Source organism: Lepisosteus oculatus, unplaced genomic scaffold (genome assembly GCF_040954835.1).
Source record: "Lepisosteus oculatus isolate fLepOcu1 unplaced genomic scaffold, fLepOcu1.hap2 HAP2_SCAFFOLD_83, whole genome shotgun sequence".
NCBI classification, from domain to species: domain Eukaryota; kingdom Metazoa; phylum Chordata; class Actinopteri; order Semionotiformes; family Lepisosteidae; genus Lepisosteus; species Lepisosteus oculatus.
In genome coordinates this window covers 667,070-680,616 of record NW_027168394.1, presented here as the reverse complement: position 1 = coordinate 680,616, position 13,547 = coordinate 667,070, and the positions used below count along the sequence as shown (strand labels likewise).

Sequence of the window (13,547 nt, the reverse complement as noted above, 5' to 3'; positions counted from 1 at the left end):
AAGTCCTGCGGTTTATTATAATGCTGTTGCGTGTCGAGGCAGTATTTGACTCCGTCCTACCGTTGAGACACGGGGCGTACTGTAAATGAACTGCACCTGACAGCTTTAGAAAAACACCTGGGCTCAGTACGGTGCTGAGAGCTCAGCGTTGCTGTTGTTCTAATTAGCACGCACTGCATCGGCTATGACCCGAACTTTTCAATTATTCCGATCAGTAAGTCAACACGTAGTCCACATGAAAGGTAGAAATATTCTCTTGTCTGTCTCTTGTTTTTATAGAACTGAATGTCCCTGACAATGTACTGTTAGTTTTAATTGAAGAACGGCATCTGTGTTCAAATATACCAGACAAGTTTACGTAACTGCTCATGCAACACTCAGTTGTAATTAGTCAAGAAATAAAGTCGAACAACAGCTGCGAGTTTGATTCTGAACGTATGAGATTGCAGCGCCTTTTACTTCCATTGACAAATGATAGATATTCGAAGAGAGATCCTTCAGACCAGCAAGCAAACCCACGGCTATTTCGGTTTTCTATCTAGGCAACGTTGGTGTCTGCGATAGCATACATGAAAGCGTGATGCAATTTCTGTGGCTACACTTGTTGCACGTCATGCACAGTAAGAGTGTTTCTAACACCAAATACAAAGTCAACAATTAGCGATCACGCCTTCTCCTCAGTTAACCCACTGAAACCCTTGCTGTTAACAGTTCTTTACTGCGTGCTTTACGAGCACCTACATATTGTGTCGGTTCTTTCAGCTTTATTCATTAGGTTTTCAAAGGCATAAGTAGAGCACCAGAGGTGCGAACACAAAGTGTGTGGTTACCTGAAGAATTGATTTCCATGGCAGGGGGGACAAGCGATTTAGCGTTTTTATAGCACGAGGAAAGGAGAAGCGGCACTACGCCTTTTCAGCGCAGGCACAAAGCGACGTGCGGCAGACGCCGTAGTCGGCAGGATTCGAACCTGCGCGGGGAGTCCCCAATGGATTTCGAGTCCATCGCCTTAACCACTCGGCCACGACTACAGCGAGCTCGCCGCTGCCGCATTCCTCCTATAATCTAACACGGAGTGCGAGGTGGCTGCGGAAACGTTTTCAAAGTCGCTCTCCGTTAAAAAAAAAACCTTTCAGAAAATACGTGCCGGCAGACAGACACGCCTCAGAGGGTTTAAGGCTGGCTTCACGTTCAAATGATAAAGTCTCCCCGTCCAGAAGTCAAAATGCAACTTTGGCAGACAGAACAAACATCAACAAACCACAAATGTGGACAAGGATTTTACAAGCTGCACCACATTGCACTTTCAAAAGCATTCGTGTTAGACGCAGGAATTGCCTTTGATTTGCGCGCTTACGAACGCCACGGAAAACGAAACAAAACTAAAGCCCTCAGCTCTTGCACTTGATTATAATGCCGTTAGGTGTCGAAGCAGTAATTTACGTCATCCCACCACTGCAACACGGGGAATAGAGGGAAATGAGCACAAGGTGAGATATTTTTAATCTGTAAGGCTTCTGTAGTTTCTTTTTGAAATCATTGTTACAACATATTATGTAAAAGCATGTTGAAAAGAATCTACCTGCATTCCAGCGGCCCTGAGCAAGAGGCCGCTGTCCAGGAGGAAGAGATGCCAGAGGCTGCTCTAGAAACTGAAACAGAAGCGGATAAGGAAGGGGAAGATGTGAGCTCTGAAGAACTCTATCAGCAGTAAGACTTTTTATTTTTCAGATGTATCTATTTTTTACTAAAATTCTATTTGTCTTATAGGTTTAAAATGTTTAAACCGGTGTTTTATATCCTTACAGGCCCTGAATAGTTAAAAAGTATCAGCAGGCCGGAAGAGAGTGGCCCAAGCTGGACTCTATAGAAAGCACTCCCTGGATGCTCCTCTCCTGATTGGATTCAAACAGTACCTTACCAAGGATCTGGGAGTGGCAAATTATTCTCAGGAGGTATTTATTTTTTAAAGGCATTAAAAATTAAGCAATGGTATCTTCATTGTAAATGTTTTTGTTTCTTAGCTTAAAATTCACCCAAAATGATGTCAGCCATAAACATCATGACTCTATATTTCCTACCTGAATCTATTCTACTTAAATTATTACATTATACACAATTTGAGTTAATTTTAAAAAGTAAAAGGTAATGAAAGGAATGCATTTTCATAAGAAAGATAATACCGATATGCATGTGATAATCTTCCTTATATCATGTAGTGCGTCATTTGGACACTTTGTGGGCTTGAAATACAAAGAAAATCATGTTCTATGGTACAAGATAAATACAAAACTTAAGCTTTTATTTTAATTAGATTTGTTTATAAAGCATAAGCAATCATTTATTACATCGCTTCTTGAATTAAATCTTTTGACAAGAGGTAAGACTTCTATTTTACATTTAAACCCATGTTTAGCTGTGTTTTTTAGATTTAACTGAACCAATTTCTGTGTGTGATAATGTCCTTGAATTCTGACAACATCACACTAAATTACATGATATAAAACAGCTAATGTTTCTAGAGATAAAGTTTCTGGGATGCTTCTAATTACTTTTTATTACCAGGGACAGTTTAATTCACCTTGTACAGTACTGAAAGACCAAGATGCTTTTTTTAAAAGTTATTTGACATTTTATAGAACTTTGTCTACTATGGCAACATGATGAGCTTGGTGAAACTTGGAAAAATACTGCTTGGCCACTTATCTTAATATAAAGATAGGATAAAGGTTTATCTTTTGCACCTACCTGACCCCCAGGGAAGGCCAATGCTTTCTAAGTTGATGGTTCCCTACAGTAGACTGTACCTTATCTTCAAAGGTAATGTATATTGACCCAAATCAGTTTTGGAATCCAATCTACTGACAAGATGGAGCACATCCTTTTTTCAGGATTTTAGCATCATACGTTTGGTATATTTAGTCCCTAATGCTGAAAGAAATGATCATAGAACATTTGGACACTTTGTGGGCTTGAAATACAAAGAAAATCATGTTCTATGGTACAAGATAAATACAAAACTTAAGCTTTTATTTTAATTAGATTTGTTTATAAAGCATAAGCAATCATTTATTACATTAATATATGTGAAAATAACATTTTAGCATCATACGTTTAGTATATTTAGTCCCTAATGCTGAAAGAAATGATCATAGAACATGACATCTAACCTTACCTGTGGCGTCTTTTATCCCTATTGCTCAATGCACGGTGAAAGCATTGCATACATGTGTCTGACAATGAGGAATGGGCCCCTGAGACAGTCATTTGCATGTTTCACAAACGATCGTATATTACTAGAGATTCTGTTTGGGATTCAGATGTGAATTCGGACAGCAATCCCTTTCAAGAAATGATATGTTCTGGATGAGGTCAAAGGTGATGGAACACTGTATTTAGGATGTGTTTGCAGTGATTGTGTGTCTCCTGCTTCAACGCAGTGATATATAGATGTGCTCCTGTAATTTATTGGTACATGCCCAGGGCAGTAAGCAGTCTGAGGATTTATTTCCAGACGGCATAGAGCAGTGAAGCAGTGAAGTAGTGCAACACACTGGATCATTATATTATTAGAATCTATTCTATTTAAATTATTACATTATACACAATTTGAGTTCATTTTAAAAAGTAAAAGGTAATGAAAGGAATGCATTTTCGTAAGAAAGATAATACCGATATGCATGTGATAATCTTCCTTATATCATGTAGTGCGTCATTTGGACACTTTGTGGGCTTGAAATACAAAGAAAATCATGTTCTATGGTACAAGATAAATACAAAACTTAAGCTTTTATTTTAATTAGATTTGTTTATAAAGCATAAGCAATCATTTATTACATCGCTTCTTGAATTAAATCTTTTGACAAGAGGTAAGACTTCTATTTTACATTTAAACCCATGTTTAGCTGTGTTTTTTAGATTTAACTGAACCAATTTCTGTGTGTGATAATGTCCTTGAATTCTGACAACATCACACTAAATTACATGATATAAAACAGCTAATGTTTCTAGAGATAAAGTTTCTGGGATGCTTCTAATTACTTTTTATTACCAGGGACAGTTTAATTCACCTTGTACAGTACTGAAAGACCAAGATGCTTTTTTTAAAAGTTATTTGACATTTTATAGAACTTTGTCTACTATGGCAACATGATGAGCTTGGTGAAACTTGGAAAAATACTGCTTGGCCACTTATCTTAATATAAAGATAGGATAAAGGTTTATCTTTTGCACCTACCTGACCCCCAGGGAAGGCCAATGCTTTCTAAGTTGATGGTTCCCTACAGTAGACTGTACCTTATCTTCAAAGGTAATGTATATTGACCCAAATCAGTTTTGGAATCCAATCTACTGACAAGATGGAGCACATCCTTTTTTCAGGATTTTAGCATCATACGTTTGGTATATTTAGTCCCTAATGCTGAAAGAAATGATCATAGAACATTTGGACACTTTGTGGGCTTGAAATACAAAGAAAATCATGTTCTATGGTACAAGATAAATACAAAACTTAAGCTTTTATTTTAATTAGATTTGTTTATAAAGCATAAGCAATCATTTATTACATTAATATATGTGAAAATAACATTTTAGCATCATACGTTTAGTATATTTAGTCCCTAATGCTGAAAGAAATGATCATAGAACATGACATCTAACCTTACCTGTGGCGTCTTTTATCCCTATTGCTCAATGCACGGTGAAAGCATTGCATACATGTGTCTGACAATGAGGAATGGGCCCCTGAGACAGTCATTTGCATGTTTCACAAACGATCGTATATTACTAGAGATTCTGTTTGGGATTCAGATGTGAATTCGGACAGCAATCCCTTTCAAGAAATGATATGTTCTGGATGAGGTCAAAGGTGATGGAACACTGTATTTAGGATGTGTTTGCAGTGATTGTGTGTCTCCTGCTTCAACGCAGTGATATATAGATGTGCTCCTGTAATTTATTGGTACATGCCCAGGGCAGTAAGCAGTCTGAGGATTTATTTCCAGACGGCATAGAGCAGTGAAGCAGTGAAGTAGTGCAACACACTGGATCATTATATTATTAGAATCTATTCTACTTAAATTATTACATTATACACAATTTGAGTTCATTTTAAAAAGTAAAAGGTAATGAAAGGAATGCATTTTCATAAGAAAGATAATAAGTATATGCATGTGATAATCTTCCTTATATCATGTAGTGCGTCATTTGGACACTTTGTGGGCTTGAAATACAAAGAAAATCATGTTCTATGGTACAAGATAAATACAAAACTTAAGCTTTTATTTTAATTAGGTTTGTTTATAAAGCATAAGCAATCATTTATTACATTAATATATGTGAAAATAACATTTTAGCATCATATTATTACATACAGGTCTCTAGCTTCAACACAGTGAGATATATATATGCTCAGTGATTTATTGGTACATGCCCAGGGCAATAATCAGAATGAGGATTTATTTTCAGACGGGCTATAGGTAGTGTTGTGAAATACTTCAACACACTGGATCGCAGATTTAGACCCCCTGCACTCTTACTCCTTAAAAACCAAAGAAATGAAGATATGTAGCAATCACATTGTAACAGGGGTGACAGTGATTTAATGCTTATACTAGTGGACTTCTGGTACCTTTAGGGTACGGTGTTCCCTGAAGGGATCTCAAACCCTGCATTTCAGATGCCTAGCTGTATCGCTGATGTGTTGCACCTCAGAATCACTTTTAAACCTTACCTCTGGTATCTTTAATCCCTATTGCTCAACGCATGGTGAAAGTATTGCATAAATGTGTCTGAAAATGAGCAATGGGCACCTGAGAGTCATTTTCCTGTTCCACATGCAATTTCAACATTTTCCTTGGGAGACATCAAGCCAGCAAGCCACTGCTGTGGTTCAGTGGCCAGTGTGGAGTTCAGTGGCCCTGTTGTACACAGAAAGCACATTGAGTTCCTTGGACATGAAAAGTTCCAGATAAAAGCCATTTCTCATCCTTTTTCTTGGTGTCGATGTTGCTATTGTATGTAAAGGTGGCAACTTGCTCAGCGAGCAGGCGGAGCACACACCGAATGCAGATGTGTCTGAGTGGTGTGTCCAAGTGGCTGCAAAAGGACAGCGCTCCCGGGGCGCCGTGGCTTAGTTGGTTAAAGCGCCTGTCTAGTAAACAGGAGATCCTGGGTCCGAATACCAGCGGTGCCTTTTTTTGTTCTGTCTTCTTATTATTCCGATCAGTAAGTCAACACGTAGTCCACATGAAAGGTAGAAATATTCTCTTGTCTGTCTCTTGTTTGTATAGAACTGAATGTCCCTGACAATGTACTGTTAGTTTTAATTGAAGAACGGCATTTGTGTTCAAATATACCAGACAAGTTTATGTAACTGCTCATGCGACACTCAGTTGTAATTAGTCAAGAAATAAAGTCGAACAACAGCTGTGGGTTTGATTCTGAACGTATGAGATTGCAGCGCCTTTTACTTCCATTGACAAATGATAGAGATTCGAAGAGAGATCCTTCAGACCAGCAAGCAAACCCACGGCTATTTCGGTTTTCTATCTAGGCAACGTTGGTGTCTGCAATAGCATACATGAAAGCGTGATGCAATTTCTGTGGCTACATTTGTTGCACGTCATGCACAGTAAGAGTGTTTCTAACACCAAATAAAAAGTCAACAATTAGCGATCACGCCTTCTCCTCAGTTAACCCACTGAAACCCTTGCTGTTAACAGTTCTTTACTGCGTGCTTTACCAGCACCTACATATCGTGTCGGTTCTTTCAGCTTTATTCATTAGGTTTTCAAAGGCATAAGCAGAGCACCAGAGGTGCGAAGGCAAAGTGTGTGGTTATCTGAAGAATTGATGTCCATGGCAGCGGGGCCAAGCGATTTCGCGTTGTTATAGTACCAGGAAAGGAGAAGCGGCACTTCGCCTCTGCCGCGCAGGCACAAGGCGACAGGCGACATGCGGCAGACGCCAGAGTCGGCAGGTTTCGAACCTGCGTGGGGAGTCCCCAACGCATTTCGAGCCCATCGCCTTAACCACTCGACCACGACAAAAGCGAGCCTGCCGCCGCCGCATTCCTCCTATAATCAAACACGGACTGCGAGGTGGCTGCGGATACCTTTTTAAAGTTGCTCTCCGTTAAAAAAAAAATACCTTTCACAAGATACGTGCCGGCAGACAGACACACCTCAGAGGGTTTAAGGCTGGCTTCACGTTCAAATGATAAAGTCCCCCCGTCCGGATGTCAAAATGCAACTTTGGCAGACAGAACAAACATCAACAAACCACAAATGTGGACAAGGATTTTACAAGCTGCACCACACTGCACTTTCAAAAGCATTTACGTTCGTGTTAGACGCAGGACTTGCCTTTGATTTGCGCGCTTACGAACGCCATGGAAAACGAAACAAAACTAAAGCCCTCAGCTCCTGCACGTGATTATAATGCCGTTACGTGTCAAAGCAGTTATTTACGTCATCCTACCACTGCAACACGGGGAATAGAGAGAAATGAGCACACACTACGAATCGTCTCAATCACTCCCTAGAGTCGTAAGGCGCATTGAAGGGTGCACCCCCATCATTAATCGTTGCGCCTCTGTGAAAGGAAAGCTCTTGGGCAGTCTTTGAAACAGCTCGGATGAAACACTTGATTGCTTCCATGTGCATCTGGAGCCCACCCAGTGGGCAAAAGACGTATAATATACGTCTATTAAACGCTTACCTTATACGTCTAAATGTGGTCTACAATTCGTCTAGAATGAAATTCTAATATACGTCTAAAGTTATACGTCAATTATACGTCTATGTTTAGACGTTCATTATACATAAATGGTTGGAGTTCTATTATACGGATAAATTTAGAGGACTATTATACATATATGGTTGGAGTTCCAGATAACTTTAGAGGTCTATTATACGGATAACTTTAGAGGACTATTATACATATATGGTTAGAGGTCTGTTATACGTATAACTTTAGAGGTCTATTATACGTATATGGTTAGAGGTCTGTTATACGTATATGGTTAGAGGTCTATTATACGGATAACTTTAGAGGTCTATTATACGTATATGGTTAGAGGTCTATTATACGCATAACTTTAGAGGTCTATTATACGTATATGGGTAGAGGTCTATTATACATCAAAGATAGATTTTATAGGTGTAGAAACAAGTAAACCAAGCCAATGATTAGATTTAGAAATGTATTCTGAAAATACACATTCACACCTGAAACATATGTATTTCAAATTATACATTGTATACAATCAATCAACAATCAACATATGGGCAATAATCATAAAAAACACATCTAGTCTTAAACTTTAGCTACAAATTCTGGTAATATGGCAATATACAGTATAGTAATGACAAACACAAAACTAATTACATTAACACACTAACTCAAAACCACATTTTTAATTTAAATATACATTTTAAAATGTACAACTTCTATATTTCCAAGAAAAAAAAATATTACAATGGAAGTTAAGATGATTTTTTCCCACTATTTGCAAACCCTGTCTAATTGTCCTAACAGTTAGAACCAAAAACCTATTATTTTCAGTGTCCAGATCTCCTGGCCCCCTGCCTTTCATATGCATTCTTCAAGTAACACATTGCATGCTCCTTTATTTCTTTTTCTGTTGATGTAGGGTGGGACTTCAGCACCGCAGCTAGGAGAAAATTATATAATATTACTTCCCAAATAAATGATGATTAATATCTTCTTTAGTATAATCTAAAAAGTGAACGGTTTACTAAGCTCAAAACTGAAATAAATGTATAAAATTTGGCTTGCATCATAGCAGTTGAGCAATTAAGTCTGTCCTAATTAAAGAGTACCCAAAGTTTGAAAGTACAACATAGAATAAGAATAGAGAAACGGCAAAACGATTTTGTGTCATCTTCCCCATTCACACTATTTTATGTGCCATTTTTTGCTTATTCAAGTACTATTTTAATCAAAATAATATTAAGAAAGATCTGTATGTATTCAGATAGTATTATTATTGTTCATACTTACTCGTCAAAAGAGGATTGCTGAGATATTTGCGGATATACTTCTACGTTTGAAAAACGTGTCCAAAATTGTGACCAACGAATACTAGCAATGCATTGTGGTATATAACCGGAAAATATGCTGGGTTCGATATTTTCTCAACGTATGCGTTTATTAATGTTGTCGATATTATGGTTGAAATATAACATTGATAATACATCGCGGCTATGTGCCCCCTGCTATGAGCTGATGTGCAATTTTAACGCATGTAGTTAGTAAGGATCGGTCACTGTTGTATGGTATTATATATAATGACATTATGGAATAGGATGGGGACAGGCTTGGCATCACGGGGGGAGGGGGGAATGTTGCCCCTTCAGTTTTGGGCAAAAAGATTTACCTAACTTAATTTGCGCCCTAAAAAAATAGTTGTACTTTGTCAATGGTCAGACAACACTAAATGACAGGAACAGTCACTCAGTCTGTTTGATGGGCAGGAGGGCTATCCATCCAGGAACTGCACATATCAGTGTCGTTATTGAGTGTCAACATTACGATCCTGTTTGCTCAGGTGGACCGATTCCTTGCAGTAGTTTATCATTATACTTAAAATCGTTATATAACTAGGACTAGTTATAGCAGTCTGTGCTTTCTGTTGGTTTTACAACATTTTTTCTTAACGATTCAGAACGTCCATGTAGCTGCAAAAATGAACGCTTATGGTACTTTTCGCTCCAGACAATACTCTCCAGTGAGAGTGACGAAAAATGTGAAACTGAACTTCATCGCAAATACCAGATTGTTAGTCGATATCTTCTATCATGAAGCACTAATCAATGGCATAGCTGCGAGATTTCATTTGGGTAGCTGCACCGTACAGCTCCGTTTCAACCGAAATATCACCCCGCTCAGAATTTCAGACGCCCCCCTACAGATTTTTCCCCGGGCACCGCGCACTGATGGGGGACGGGGTTTCCAGGAAATGGTATCAACTTTTCTCAAGAAAATAAAAATAGAAACTCTATAGGCACTCAAACATTTTACTGTTTTTTTTCAGGCAGGTGGCAAGACCCCTCCGCAAAACCCTTGTATGCCAAGCTGTGGGCATTGATTCGTCGAATACAGTATATTCACGGCGAAAATACGGCTATACGTATATATACGTCGCCTCGACGTATAATCAACGTCGAATTGCAACCGTAAAATCGACGACATTAATAAATGCATATATAACGTCGAAAACACATCTAACACTAGGAGTATACGGCACTCTGCACAGTGTACGAAGTAAATTATTTTCGCAGTAATTAATTTACACGTGTATAATAAATATAATTAATTACTGCGAAAATAATTTACTTCGTACACTGTGCAGAGTGCCGTATACTCCTAGTGTTAGATGTGTTTTCGACGTTATATATGTGTTTATTAATGTTTATTTCACAGCGTCATGCACCTTTTCATTGCTCTCGCTTTCAGAGCCTCCGCACGGCACACGACTCAACATCATGAAGCACATTGAAGTGAAAGCAGGGAGCGCTGCGACATGCACTGTGCAGATCCCGCCACACTAAGAGGTATATAAGCGTCAAAGGCAAGTCATTCCGAGTTGGTCGTTTGTGTTTTCCGTTCAGACGCGAAATGCTGAAATGATCTCTCGGCTCCTCGGTTGTCATTTCTGCTCCGTAAAGGAATCACAGCACGAGTCGGCTTCCAGCACGGTGGGTCGGGACACGATGCCGGGGGTCGGAGAGAGCGATGTCTTCCTCGTTAGTATAGGACCTGTCACCTGTCCCCACCTGTCACGCGGGAGACCGGGGTACATCAGGACGCGCATTGAAGTGAAAGCAGGATGCGCTGCGACATGCACTGTGCAGATCCCGCCACACTAAGAGGTGAGTGGGTCTGTTCGATCACAGCGCTAGCCGAATCCCCAATCCCCTTTTGTGCGTGGCGACAGAAGAAGTCTGGTCTGTTTCCGCCCGGTTTCGATCCGGGGACCTTTCGCGTGTGAGGCGAACGTGATAACCACTACACTACGGAAACTGTGGTCAGATGTGCCCAGCGGCCCAGCGCTGAGCTTCGCCAATGCGATTCAGCTGCTTCCAGTGCCTTTATTGGGGTGCGCTGATGGACCGTGCTCTCTCTCCAGAGACCAGCACGCCTGTCATGGACGGAGCAGGAAAGACGGCGCCACATTCTACAGCCCTCTCCACACAATCGACGAAATCGGGCTACTGAAGTGGAGAAAATCGCCTCTCCAGAAAGTGCAAATATCATCTTGGAGAGTATAAATCCTATTGCCGAAGGTCAGCCCTGTCTACCAGAGTGACCCTCCCACCTCCTGCAGCGATGGTCAGCTCGTCTCACACGCGAGAAGTTTCGGCTGGAAACAAGCGCCCCCTCTTCTCGCACGTTTTGCACGTTGAGTAGTTTTAATGCGGCTTCTTCGTACACAGTGCTGATCTTTTGGAAAGCAGGAGACAAAATTGACACGTTCCCATACCGGGAGTCGAAACCGGGCCGCCTGGGTGAAAACCAGGAATCCTAACCGCTAGACCATATGGGAATGCACAACTCTGCTGTTCCGGGCATCATGCAAGCAAACGACATGAATATGAGAAAACACGCAAGAGAGTTGTCACTCAGAGTGTCGAAGGGTCGATGTATACTGGGGCTCAGTTGAAATGCAACGTCAGGACTTTTCCGAATTATGTCACACGAAGAGAGCACAGCCTTTTCTGCCCTGCCACGTGTGTATCGGTAACTCGCCGTGATCGTATAGTGGTCAGTACTTTGCATTGTGGCCGCAACAACCCTGGTTCAAATCCGGGTCACGGCAGAATAGGGGCGTCTGCTTTTACTACTTGCATGAATGAAGGCAAAAAAAAGCCAATCGATGTGAACGAACGGCGCTTTACAGAGGAGTACTGCCTGACTGGATCGTTGATGAACGACAGAGGCCACTCCGACCTCTTCTCGGGTTTCTTCAATGACTTACTAAGGATCTTCTTCACATTCGCCCATGCAGGGGAAGCCAGTTACACCAAAGCAAACGCAGGAAAGTGCATTTCATGCAGAGACCAGGGGGGACCTGTTTACACCAAGAGTGGTCGGAGTATGGAACAATGCGCCAAGCCCTGTTTCTGGAGTCGATTCTTGATTAGATCTTGGGCTCACTAAGAGGCCCCCGCTGGGTACTAATCTTTCTGTTGTTCTCGCAGGTGTTGCGCTGCTTTTGAGCCGACAGAGCTCGTCTTGGTCTGTCGGGACAGCCCAATTGCAAATGATCGGCTCCAGGTACAGAAAAAACATGCGTTTGGTACAAGAGTGCATGAAGGCACCCGAAATACATTGGGAACAAATGACTGGTGGTTCAAAACCTCTGTGAAGTGCAGGAGTGTACAAGAAGAGGCTGTTTGCACCCAGTCTCGAACCGGGGACCTTTCGCGTGTTAGGCGAACGTGATAGCCGCTACACTACGGAAACCTGTAGGGAGTGTTGCTGGTGTCTCGCTTGCGTTTCGGGCTGAGAAAGGGACGCGTCACTTTAGGCAGAGGGCGCTGGAGAGAGGAACAAAGGGCGCGATGAAACAAAATGCTGAAACCCGGGATCGAGCCAGGGACCTTTAGAACATTCTCTCACGAATCGTTAGAATACGTGCGTTTGATCATCAATTGCGTAACAACCACATTCGTTCGACTTGAGCCATCAAGCTCATAGTTTTCAAATCTTGAAAGCTGTCATCGAGCACATCATAGTGTGCAGTACGCCCCGTAACTTGCGTACTTCAACAGAAAGAAGAGCAGACAGCTCCATAAATATGCGAGGCGCAGAGAGTGCAAGGCGAGCCGCACACGCTTCGGTGGCTGAGAGAGGGCAGTTTTTGCTTCTGCATTTCCCAAGTAAGGACGCATGACAACAAGCGATCGCGGTGCTCATTTACGACATAGTGGTGATGAGTTTTCAGTACGTGTTCTTTTGAACGAGCAATGAGGTTGCTGCCTTGGACAGCTGACTGCACGCTCTCATTGTGCCACGTGATGAGTATTAACCAGGCTCGTTCAGTCATTAGTCACATTCCATCGTTTGCCATAAGCAGATGCTGCAAGGTGATGTGGATATCAGTTCCCAGTCTTGTGGACGAGGACAAAAAGAACACACAAGGGCTCATCCGCGAGTTGAACCCAGGACCTCCCACACCCTAAGCAAGAATCATACCCCTTAACCAATGAGCCACGGCAGCACTTTCCATTTTATTCTGTCAGCGAGCTTGAGGGGGAGAGGCGTCATTCGCTCGTCCAGTCAGACCTTCATCAATAAGTCAAGAAAGCCGCAATTACACGACTGCCTTGCAGACGAAGGGCAGTGAACTGCACCCGGTAAGAGGGGAACAAGTGGCTCTAGGCGACACCGAGGCATGAGCCCCAGCGAGGGGGGTTAGCTTGCATGGTACAGCGCTTGCTTTGCATGCGAGAGGTAGCGGGATCATTTCCCGTGTGCTTAGAGCTTGATGTGCCGAAAGGTGTCCTTTAGCCTGTGGTCAC

The 13,547-nt window shown here is 41.5% G+C and overlaps 4 non-coding genes across 4 annotated transcripts; 1 reads left to right on the top strand and 3 right to left on the bottom strand.

The window, feature by feature from the left end:
• Positions 1–949: 949 nt before the first annotated feature.
• trnas-cga (transfer RNA serine (anticodon CGA)) lies at positions 950–1,031 on the bottom strand. Its single transcript has one exon. It is a non-coding gene; the product is annotated as a tRNA-Ser (tRNA).
• Positions 1,032–6,119: 5,088 nt separating this feature from the next.
• Positions 6,120–6,193, top strand: trnat-agu (transfer RNA threonine (anticodon AGU)). The gene has a single exon. It is a non-coding gene; the product is annotated as a tRNA-Thr (tRNA).
• Positions 6,194–10,973: 4,780 nt separating this feature from the next.
• Positions 10,974–11,046, bottom strand: trnav-cac (transfer RNA valine (anticodon CAC)). The gene has a single exon. It is a non-coding gene; the product is annotated as a tRNA-Val (tRNA).
• A 451-nt stretch (positions 11,047–11,497) lies between these two features.
• On the bottom strand, positions 11,498–11,569 carry trnae-uuc (transfer RNA glutamic acid (anticodon UUC)). Its single transcript has one exon. It is a non-coding gene; the product is annotated as a tRNA-Glu (tRNA).
• Positions 11,570–13,547: the final 1,978 nt, after the last annotated feature.